This window comes from Bubalus bubalis, chromosome 1 (assembly GCF_019923935.1).
Source record: "Bubalus bubalis isolate 160015118507 breed Murrah chromosome 1, NDDB_SH_1, whole genome shotgun sequence".
In the NCBI taxonomy this organism is placed as follows: Eukaryota; Metazoa; Chordata; class Mammalia; order Artiodactyla; family Bovidae; genus Bubalus; species Bubalus bubalis.
In genome coordinates, this window is record NC_059157.1 from 186,951,665 (window position 1) to 186,963,890 (window position 12,226).

Consider the following 12,226-nt stretch of genomic DNA (forward strand, 5'->3'; position numbering starts at 1 on the left):
AGTGGCCACAGGACTGGAAAAGGTCCATTTTCATTCCAATCCCAAAGAAAGGCAATGCCAAAGAATGCTCAAACTACCACACAATTGCACTCATCTTACACGCTAGTAAAGTAATGCTCAAAATTCTCCAAGCCAGGCTTCAGCAATATGTGAACCGTGAACTTCCTGATGTTCAAGCTGGTTTTAGAAAAGGCAGAGGAACCAGAGATCAAATTGCCAACATCCGCTGGATCATGGAAAAAGCAAGAGAGTTCCATAAAAACATCTATTTCTGCTGTATTGACTATGCCAAAGCCTTTGACTGTGTGGATCACAATCAACTGTGGAAAATTCTGAAAGAGATGGGAATACCAGACCACCTGATCTGCCTCTTGAGAAATCTGTATGCAGGTCAGGAAGCAACAGCTAGAACTGGACATGGAACAACAGACTGGTTCCAAATAGGAAAAGGAGTTCGTCAAGGCTGTATATTGTCACCCTGTTTATTTAACTTATATGCAGAGTACATCATGAGAAATGCTGGACTGGAAGAAACACAAGCTGGAATCAAGATTGCCGGGAGAAATATCAATAACCTCAGATATGCAGATGACACCACCCTCATGGCAGAAAGAAGTGAAGAACTCAAAAGCCTCTTGATGAAAGTGAAAGTGGAGAGTGAAAAAGTTGGCTTAAAGCTCAACATTCAGAAAAGGAAGATCATGGCATCCGGTCCCATCACTTCATGGGAAATAGATGGGGAAACAGTGGAAACAGTGTCAGACTTTATTTTTCTGGGCTCCAAAATCACTACAGATGGTGACTGCAGCCAGGAAATTAAAAGATGCTTACTCTTTGGAAGGAAAGTTATGACCAATCTAGATAGCATATTCAAAAGCAGAGACATTACTTTGCCAACAAAGGTCCGTCTAGTCAAGGCTATGGTTTGTCCTGTGGTCATGTATGGATGTGAGAGTTGGACTGTGAAGAAGGCTGAGCGCTGCAGAATTGATGCTTTTGAACTGTGGTGTTGGAGAAGACTCTTGAGAGTCCCTTGGACAAAAGGAGATCCAACCAGTCCATTCTGAAGGAGAGCAGCCCTGGGATTTCTTTGGAAGGAATGATACTGAAGCTGGAACTCCAGTACTTTGGCCACCTCATGCGAAGAGTTGACTCATTGGAAAAGACTCTGATGCTGGGAGGGATTGGGGGCAGCAGGAGAAGGGGACAACAGAGGATGAGATGGCTGGATGGCATCACTGACTTGATGGATGTGAGTCTGGGTGAACTCCGGGAGTTGGTGATGGACAGGGAGGCCTGGCGTGCTGTGATTCATGGGGTCGCAAAGAGTCGGATACGACTGAGCGAGTGATCTGATCTGATCTGATGACTTCCTTTGGCAAAATGGCTATTTAGGTCTTCTGCCCACTTTTTGACTTGTTTTTCTGTTACTGAGTTATACAAGCTATCTGTATATTTTGGAAATTAAGCCCTTGTCAACTGCATAATTTGCAAATATTTTCTCCCATTCCATAGGTTATCTTTTCGTTGTGGTTTCCTTTGCTGTGCAAAAGCTTATGAGTTTGATTAGATCCCATTCGTTCATTTTTGCTTTTATTTCTATTTCCTTGGGAGACTAAGAAAACATCAGTATGATTTATGTCAGAGAATGTTTGGCTATATTCTCTTCTAGGAGTTTGCTGGTGTCTTGTCTTTATGCCATTTTGAGTTTATTTTCATGTGCAGTGAGAGACCATGGTCTAACTTCATTGTTTTACAAGCAGCCATCCAGCTTTCCCAATGCCAGTTACTAAAGGGACTGTCTTTTCTCCATTGTACATTCTTGCCTCCTTTGATGAAAATTAATTGACCGTAGATACTTGGGTTTATTTCTGGGCTTTCTACTCTGTTCCGTTGATCCACAGGTCTGTTTCTGTGCCATACCAAGCTATTTTGATTAGTACACCTTTGTAATATTATCTGAAGCCTGAGTTATGATGCCTCCAGCTTTGTTCTTCTTGCTCAGGATTGATTTGGCAATTCTGTGTCTCTTATGGTTCCATATAAATTTTAGGATTATCTTTCTATGAAATATGTCTCCGGTCATTTGATAAGGACTGCAATCAATTTGTAGACTGCTTTGAGTATTATGGCCATTTTAACAATACTATTTCTTCTAATCAAAGAGCATAGGCTATCTTTCCATTTCTTTAAACAATATTTAATTTCCTTTATCAGTGTTTTACAGTTCTCAGCATATAATTCATTCATTTCCTCAATCAGCTTTATTCCTAAGTATTTTTTATGCAATTTTAAACAGGATTTTTTTTAACTTTCCCTTTCTGATATTTCACTGTTGGTGTAAAGACAAGCAACAGATTTACGCATGTTAATCCTGCATCCTGCTACTTTGCTGAATTCATTTATCGGTTCTAGTAGTTTTTGTGTGGCATCTTCTTTGTTGTTGTTCAGTGGCTAAATTGTGTCTAGCTCTTCATGACCTCATGGACTACAGCACACCAGGTTTCCCTGTTCTTCACTATTTACTGGAGTTTGCCCAAACTCATGTCCATTGAGTTGGTGATGTCATCCAATCATTTCATCCTCTGTTGCCCCTTCTCCTGCCCTCAATCTTTTCCAGCATCAGGGTCTTTTCCAGTGAATCAGCTCTTCCCATCAGGTGGCCAAAGTACCAAAGATTCAGCATCAGCCCTTCCAATGAATATTCAGGGTTGATTTCCTATAGGATTGACTGCTTTGATCTTCTTGCAGTCCAAAGGACTCTCAAGAGTCGTCTTCTCCACCACAATTTGAAAGCATCAATTCTTCAGCACTCAGCCTTCTTTATGGTTCAGTGCTCACAACCATACACGACTACTGGAAAAACCATAGCTTTGACTATATATGTACCTTTGTTGGCAAAGAGATGTCTCTGCTTTTTAATCTGCTATCTAGGTTTGTCATTTTAAAAAAGAAAGCAGAGACATCACTTTGCCAACAAAGGTTTGTTGTGATTTTGGAGCCTGAGAAAACAAAGTCTTTCACTGCTTCCACTTTTTCTTCCTCTATTTGCCATGAAGTGATGGCACCAGATGCCATGATCTGAGTTCAGAAATACTGGAATGAGTTGCCATTCCCTCCTCCAGTGGACCATATTTTGTCAGAACTCTTCACTATGACCTGTCCATTTTGGGTGGCCCTGCATGGCATGGCTCATAGCGTCAATGAGTTACACAAGCCCCTTTGCCACGACAAGGCTGTGATCCATGAAGAAGTGGCATCTTTAGGTTTTTCTATATATAGTATCATGTCACTTGCAAATAAAGACAATTTTACCTCTTCCTTCCAGTTTGGATACCTTTTCTTTTTCTTGTCTGATTGCTGTGGCCTGCACTTCCAATAACTATGTTGAACAGAAGTGGTGAGAGTGGACACACTTGTTCCAGATTTTAGCAAAGAGGCTTTCAGCTTTTCACTGTTGTGTATTACATTAGTGATGTATATGTCATAAATAGGTTTTATAAAGAAGCCTCCTGAAATCTGTGCTATCCTGGAAAAATCCCTTTGGTGCGTGGAATGCTCCTTTGTAGAAGGGAAGTTCAGTCTCCAGACTTCTCCAGCATGTAAGAAATCCTAGAACAAGGGACTATAGATAGTACTGTTGTAGGGAGAAATGACAGAAAAATTCACGAAGTGTGAGATTCAGCCATTTTAACTACTGATCCTGGAGATACGTACCTTACACCAGTGGTTCTCAAAGTGTGGTCCCTGGACTAGCAAACAGTAACACCAGCAGCACCTGGGAATTTCTTGAAAAGGCAAATTCTTGGGTCCCTCCCCAGACCTGCTGGAGCAGCCTCTCTGGGCTGGGATCTCCATACTCTGCAAACCGTAAGGTATTTGCAAACCTTTAGGCTATTCTGATGCAGCTCAAGTCTGAGAACAGCTGCTTAACCTTAAATCTTTTTAAAACTTACATGGCTGCCAAAAGAAAACAAACAGCAACTGTGATCACTGGAGGACCACGGTAACAGTGTCAGGAAACCTGTGATCACTGGAGGACCACAGAAACAGTGTCAGGAAACCTGTGATCGCTGGAGGACCACGGTTAACAGTGTCAGGAAACCTGTGATCGCTGGAGGACCACGGTAACAGTGTCAGGAAACCTGTGATCACTGGGGACCATGGTAACAGTGTCAGGAAACCTGTGATCACTGGAGGACCACGGTAACAGTGTCAGGAAACCTGTGATTGCTGGAGGACCACAGTAACAGTGTCAGGAAACCTGTGATCACTGGAGGACCACGGTAACAGTGTCAGGAAACCTGTGATTGCTGGAGGACCACAGTAACAGTGTCAGGAAACCTGTGATCACTGGAGGACCACGGTAACAGTGTCAGGAAACCTGTGATCGCTGGAGGACCACGGTAACAGTGTCAGGAAACCTGTGATCACTGGGGACCATGGTAACAGTGTCAGGAAACCTGTGATCACTAGAGGACCTCAGTAACAGTGTCAGGAAACCTGTGATCACTGGAGGACCATGGTAACAGTGTCAGGAAACCTGTGATTGCTGGAGGACCACAGTGTCAGGAAATCTGTGATCACTTGTGGATCACGGTAACAGTGTCAGGAAACCTGTGATCGCTGGAGGACCACGGTAACAGTGTCAGGAAACCTGTGATCACTGGAGGACCATGGTAACTGTGTCAGGAAACCTGTGATCGCTGGAGGACCATGGTAACTGTGTCAGGAAGCCAGATTCATCCTGAATGTCAGTTAGGCTCAGGTCAGGATGACCTGTGTGTAAATAACCTGTGTGTAACTTGGTGAGAAACAGTTTGAAAGGAGGGGTGATGTGAAGCAGATGTTCTCTGTGACAACTGAGGTTTACGAGGCAGCCCCCGTAATGATAACTGTTAGGAAATGACTCTGAAAAGAAGATTAAAGTGGGAGGAGTCACCCTACCTGACTCAAACTTAATTATAAAGCGACAGCAATGAGGACTCGGGTTTAGCTGGAGGGACAGATGCACAGGTCAGTGGAAATGGAGAACAGAGTGACACAAATATGCTCAACTGATTTTGAACAAAGGATAGAAGCAGCTCAACTAAAGAAAGATGGCCTTTTCAACAGTGCTGGAGCAACTGGACATGCAGAGACAAAAAAAAAAAAAGAACCGTGACCTTACATCTTACACAAGGATTAATTCCTAACAGACAAGAAACTTAAAAGGATAAAAAATTTTTTTACTTTTAGAAAAATAGGAGAAAATCATTGGAGACTAGGGCTAGCCAACTTTTAGACTTGTTACCGAAAGCACAGTTGACTAAAGGAAATCTGATAAGTGGGACGTCACCAAAATTTAAAGATTTCGCTTTACAGAATTCACAGTTAAGAGGATGAACAAAGTAAAGAACCAGAGACATTTTAACAAACCATGTATCCATATGTAAGATACGCAAAGAACTCTTAAAACCCAAGGATAGGATAAAAATGCAAGCAACCCATCTGTAAAGTGGGCAAAAGACATAAACAGACATTTCACCAACAAAAACACCGGAATGACAAATGAGCACATGAAGAGACGTCCAACATCATTAGCCTCCAAGTACAAAGCACAGTGAGACACCACTACATACCTCTCAGAACAGGGGCACCCATGTGCCCTGGTGGCAATGGGATTCCATTCGACAATTTCTGATGAATCAACATGGCCTATGACTCAGTAATAGTACCGGCTGGGTGGTCAGCCCAGAGAAATGGAAAGTTCCATCCATATAAAAGCCTGTACACTGCTGTTGGGGGCAGCTTTATTCCTAACAGCCCCATCTGGAGATAACCCAGGGTGCCTCACTGAGTGCCTGGTTCTGTAGCCCATCTACAGTTTGGAATACTAGTCAGCAACTGAAAACATGGAACTCCTGACACACGACAGACCCTGGTGAGCCTCCAGAACGCTGCTGGGTGAAAAAAGCCAATCCCCAGCAGTTACATAGTGTGTGATCCTGTTCACGTTCTTGAAATGGCAAAATTAGTGAGAAGGGAACTAGAGCAGTGAGTGGCTGGTGGGGGTCAAGGAGGGGTTGGGGTGGAAAGACAGAGAGCATGAGGCTATTAGAGGGCTCCAACCGGGCTGGCATGTCCTGTGTCTGGACCCCATAAAGGTCACCATTCCTCCAGTCACCCAGTACTGGAGCTGTGCATGGTGGTACCACCAGTGGGAAGTGGATGAAGTGAACATGGATCTCTGCATTCTTTTTTACAACCGCCTGGGTAGCCACAGTGATCTCCAAATCACAGCAGTTTAAAAGCGACTTCCAGCACAATGGGTGGGAATGGTCTGGATCCCGGTGGAAATAAAGTACATATGACCTTGACTGGACAGCTGGATATCTGAACACTGGCTGGGTATCTGGCCAGATTTTGACCACATTAAGGTGCCAGCATTAAACGCTTTAGGTGGGCTCACGTATGGCGGTTATTTTTAGAGTCCTTCTCCTGGAAAGACACACTCCGAAACACTTACAGATGCAATGATGTGACCAGGGTTCGCCTCCGGGTCCGACCAGTGGCAAGTCCTGGATGGGGTGGAGGGGGCAGTCAGGCCCCAGGCAGCGGCAGCTGGGGTGGTGATCGACGCATGACTGTTGCCAGCCTGCTTCCTGTGTTCAGGTTTTCATACGAAAACTCCTTGTGAGTGGCACCCGTACACACTTCCCCTGTCCTCTTCTTCCACTGATTTTTTTTTTGAGTCCTGCCCACAGAGCTGACTGAAGACACATGTCAAGTCCACTAAACATCTTTTTCTTCACCTCACTTGACCTCTGAGTCATGCCAGACGTGGCTGACCACCTTCCTCTCCCCACATTCACTCGCCATCACCTCCCATGCCCAAGTCTACCCAGGCCCTGATCCCACCTGACGCTTAGGTCCAGGCATGACTGACCTCTTTGCTGACGGTCCCACTAAAGTGCTGTGTGAAATGCTATTTCCGGTCCTTCACCTGACAGTATAAGTAGCTCAGCCTTACTTGAAACAGCTGTTCAGTTCAGTTCAGTTCAGTTGCTCAGTCGTGTCCGACTCTTTGCGAGCCCACAAATCGCAGCATGCCAGGCCTCCCTGTCCATCACCAACTCCTGGAGTTCACTTAAACTCACATCCATCGAGTCAGTGATGCCATCCAGCCATCTCATCCTCTGTCGTCCCCTTCTCCTCCTGCCCCCCAATCCCTCCCAGCATCAGAGTCTTTTCCAATGAGTCAACTCTTCGCATGAGGTGGCCAAAGTACTGGAGTTTCAGCTTCAACATCAGTCCTTCCAATGAACATCCAGGACTGATCTCCTTTAGGATAGACTGGTTGGATCTCCTTTTGTCCAAGGGACTCTCAAGAGTCTTCTCCAACACCACAGTTCAAAAGCATCAATTCTTTGGCACTCAGCTTGCTTCACAGTCCAACTCTCACATCCATACATGACCACTGGAAAAACCATAGCCTTGACTAGACGGACCTTTGTTGGCAAAGTAATGTCTCTGCTTTTGAATATGCTATCTAGGTTGGTCATAACTTTCCTTCCAAGCAGTAAGCATCTTTTAATTTCATGGCTGCAATCACCATCTGAAACAGCTGTGAGGGACATAATTTCCAGCATATTATAAATATTGACTTCTTAAAATAGTTCTGTGGCTCTTTAAGCATGTCTATTGGAATCGAAGCACCAGAGCGTGACATCTGGTCATAGGGTATGTGGACAAGCTCTTCTCCCCCTTCAGGAGGCGCTTCTGTCTCTACCAGTGTTTGTTTCCATCACTGCAGGTGTTAAACCCCACGTGTTACATTGGTGCTTGAAATGACTACGGATCACCTTTTATACATATAGATCAAACTGGTCTTGATTTTCTAGGACCCTGAGTCTGTGCTAACTTCTCCTGGACTGAGCTATCGTTCCAATAATTGGGACACCACTTATCAAAATGGAAATGCTGCCCACACCGGTGACCGCTGACCTGACACACAGGCTGGGATTAGTGAGGTAAACAGGGCTTTCTCCCCAGTCCACTCACGTACGGTGGAATTTGATTCAGCTCCACTCCTATCCTCTGCTCTCACAGATGTGAGTGCAGAAGGCTCTGCTCCACAGACAAGCAATTTTGCAGGGGAGGGGCTCTGTCACTACTTAGAGACAGCCACTGCCCGAGGTCTCCCAGACACCGTGATGCCCACACGCCTGTGAGCTGACCACGGCCCACACTGAGACTGGGGCTGGGGGTCGCCATGTCCTGGATGATGGGAGGGGCCTTTCTTAAGCCGGGAGCACTCCAGGAAGGTGAGGACCAGGGCCGCGAGCGCAGGGCAAGGGTCTCTCCCACCCTGAGGGGCAGTTTAAAAATGCTGCTGGTCTCCTGGGCCCTGATTCCCCAACCACGCCCCAACCTGCACACTTGTCAGCTGCCTTCAGCGAACGGCACCGCCTGTCACCTCCTGCACATTCCCCACCAGTCCAGCAGCAAGGCCTGCCTCACTCTAGAAACACTCCTTGTCCTGTCCTGACTCCTCATTTCCCCTCTGCCTCCACCCTGTTTCTATGAGAAAGACACAGATTTGCTGGACCCCTGCCCAAAGCCCCCAGGGGTGTCTGGCTCTCAGGGTGAACTCTGAGTAGAGTACAGCCTGTGCTGCTCTGACTCGGCCACACAAAGCTTGCTGCCACCCCAGGGCCTTTGCACTTGCCCTCACCCCAGATCTCCACTGAGAAACACTGGTTTCCATTCAGCCATCCCCTCCCCAGATAGACCTTCTGGGTCCCCACTGCCCAAGTGCACCCACCCCTGCCCAAACCCCCACCTCCACCTGCCACCCGTCCTGCCTTCTCCTCCAGGCTCCAACCACTATCCATCTCCTCCCCTCCAGAACATTCGATCTATGGGGCAGGGCCTTCTCTCTTCTTCTCTGCAGCACCCGGCAAAGAACAGCTGCTTGAAGGATGGCCGATGAATGCAGGCATACATGAACTGTGTGAGATGAACTCAGCGAGTATTGTCATGGGTCACAACTGTGAAAAGGAGGCTGAGAAAGCATTTGAGTCCCTGCTCACAATCTCAGCCTCTCAAATCCCATGTCCAAGAAACAGCTGCCTTCAATCTCTCTCAAACCTGCAGAATGGGTGCAGCGTTCTCCGGCCTTCTACAAAGACAATGGTATGTGAGACACATATACCAAGCTAATGGAGTTCTTTCTCAAATACAATTATTCCCAGAAAAGCTATTAGCCTCGCAGTTGAGTTTTGTTTTGTTTTGTTTTATGGGTGTTCTGGAAAAATATAAATGTTTTTTCTGTTTACAAAATAGAACATATTACTACTGCATTCTTTGTTGGCAACTTTTCTGCAAAAATATGAATCAAAGACAGAGAAGGAAAAAACTACATAGGATAAATCCTACTATTTTTCCTCTTCAAAATTCAAACTACAGTTGTTTTCTTAACCATTCAACCATCATAAGGTAGTGATGTCAAGGAAATACAGAGAAGCAGAATGAAGCAGTGAAAATGTGGAAAATGTGAAAATATCGAGATTTGAAACAAAATATGGTAGCGGTGTGTGTGTAGTGGGGGGAGAGAGAAGAAGGGGGCTGACTTATAAAACAAAGTGTCCACAATCATTCCAGGCAGAGTTCACACTGTTGCCTCTAAAGATTTGTTACAAAACCAGTTGCTCATTTACTTTTCATCCTTAAAAATACTTCCAGGAACTTAACAGTGTTCTCCAAATTGATCTGGTGAGTCCAGATTTTATGAGAGTGGTTTAGGCAACCCTGGTATTTGTGGGCTGGCAGCTTTAACTATGTACACGGGTCCACGTGTCTCTGATCACACACTTTTTTCTACCATTTTAATCTACCCATGGTGTACCCAGTGGTGGGGAGGGGGCAATTTCTGAGCGTTTGTGGATTAAAAAAAATCTCATCCACTACATTAAGAGCTTAATAAACACAAAATAACAATAACCATCAGGAAGGTGGATATTTCCATAGGGCGTTTCCACTTGTCCCCTCAAAGCTTACCCTCACCCGTCCGACATCCTCTCCAGAGGCCACATGGCCTGCTGGTCCACCTGTCCGCGCCAGGACGGGGCCAGCGCACCCCTTCCCAGCAGGGCCACCCACCCGGAGAGTGGGCACATGTCACCTGTCCATGGGTTTCACTATCTTGCCTCTGCCACGCAAGGGTTTACATAAACGGGATGCAGGGTGCTCTTGGGGGGGGGGGGGGGGTGGGCAGCCCCATCGCCCAAATTCAGGGGTCTGCCTTTGTAATCTCAGGAGCCAGGGGTCCAGGGACCCTCCCTGTGCGCCCCCGGAGGCTGGGCCCAGGACGGGGGAGCGTGACATCACGAGGGACCGTCGGCGACGAGGGCGCCCGGGGGCGGGACCGCGGGCCGGGGGCCGGGGGCGGCGGACCCCCTGCGCCGCGCCCACGGGCGAGCGCGGCCCCGGCCCCGCGCCGGGAGCCGGCCGGCCGGGGTGCGGGGGGCGGCGAGGGGCGGCGGGCGGCGGGGCCCGCGGCTGGGCCGGCGGCGGCGGGCGGGCGGGCGGGCAGGCGGCGCGCAGGGCGATCCCGGAGCGGCTCCGGGAAATCCAGCCGGGTTTTGACTCCGATCGCCCACGGTGCCCGCAGCCGGCGAATGTAACAAAGAACAGGCGGCATGGCGGATGGACCGGGGCGGGCGGCGGGCCGGGCGGGGCCGGGGGCGGCAGGCCGGGCCAGGGCGCGCGGGGGCGGCCGGCCGGGGGTGGCTGGCCGGGGCGGCGCGCGCGGGGGCGGGCGGCGGGCGCGGGACCCGGGCTTTACCTGCTTTTGGAATGTGCAGAGCGGGATCGGATCCGGACTCCGGGTTGCGATCCGCTCCGGAAACTGCGCAGCACCGGAAGCCGGGGGGCGGCAGCGAGGCATTGTGGGAGTTGTAGTCCTCGCAGGGCGCGGGCGGCGTGGACGCGAGAGCCTGGACAGGAGAGCGGGAGCGGGTGGCCTGGGCCTGGACTGGGCGGTGTGGCCGCGGAGCGGGCGGTCTGGACTGGGGAGCGGGCAGGGCGGACCGGGAGCGGGTGGTGTGGACGGGGCAGCGGGCGGCGTGGACTGGAGAGCCTGGGAGTAGGCGGTGTGGACGCGGAAGCGGGCGGCATGGACCAGCGAGCAGCAGGGCGCGGGTCATGTGGACCGAGAGGAGGTGGCACAGACCGGTGGAGCGGTAGCGGACGCGGTGGACCGGGGCAGTGGGATTGCGGATCGCATGGACGAGGGGGACCGGAGCGGCGTGGACTGGACTGGCAGGGCGCGGGCGAGGCGTGGACCGGTCGCTGGGTGAACGGGCGGTGTGGATCCGGATCGGGCGGGAGACGCGTAGCGGATTCCGGCTGCCCTTTCCCCGGGGCCGGAGGGGGCGTCAAGCGGCCGCGCGCGCCCCTTCCCCGGTTGCGCGGCGGGTCCGGATACCCGCGACGGGTTCGCGGGTTCACGTTGGCAGCTCGCACACCCCCACCCCGCGCGGACCTTTCTTCTGACGGCTCCCTCGAAACTTAATTTCCTGGGGGTGGGGGAGGGGAGGTGAAAGAGAGTCGAACTTTCTTTTTTTCTAACTTATTTATTTTTTAATTGAAGGATAATTGCTTTACAGAGTTTTGTTTTCTGTCAAACATCAAGAATCAGCCATAGGTGCACCCATGTCCCTTCCCTCCAGAACCTCCCTCCCATCTCCTTCCCCATCCCACTCTTACAGGTTGTTACATAGCCCCTGTATGAGTTCCCTGGTCATACAGCAAATTCCCATTGGCTATTTATTTTACATATGGTATTATAAATCTGCATGTTACTCTCTCCATACATCTCAACCTCCACCCCCACTACCCCCACCCCGCCGGTGTCGATAAGTCTGTTTGCTGCCCAGGAATAACGATTTCTGAATTTAGCCCACAGACCTGCTTGCTACCCTTCTTGGTCATCTTTCTGTCCACTTGGTAAAGGCTTAGAGGCTTTTGACTTGCCTGCCAAGCTCCTAAATTAGAGCAGCTCACTGGTGAGTGGAGATCCTGCCTTTTCAGTCCAGGCCCTGGGAGTCCCCAGAGTTCTGCCTTAACCACTGCCCCACAATGCGCTGTGTCAAGTACCTACAGGCACCCCGGATGCCGCGAACTTGAGGCCAGAGCGCCACTGCCTGGCACTAACTGTTTCTGTCCCCTCTGCCTTCCACCC

At 49.2% G+C, this 12,226-nt stretch overlaps 1 protein-coding gene across 2 annotated transcripts in view; it reads right to left on the reverse strand.

The window, feature by feature from the left end:
• Window positions 1-10,942, reverse strand: part of PRDM15 (PR/SET domain 15) — a 65,498-nt gene extending 54,556 nt beyond the window's left edge. Inside the window, exon 1 of one of the 2 annotated variants that reach the window (XM_025292144.3) lies at window positions 10,833-10,942. The gene's annotated coding sequence lies outside the window, so the exon portion shown is untranslated. Of the gene's footprint in view, window positions 1-10,828 lie in introns of both variants that reach the window. The other variant, XM_006071528.4, reaches the window with a different exon arrangement.
• Between the last annotated feature and the right edge of the window lie 1,284 nt (window positions 10,943-12,226).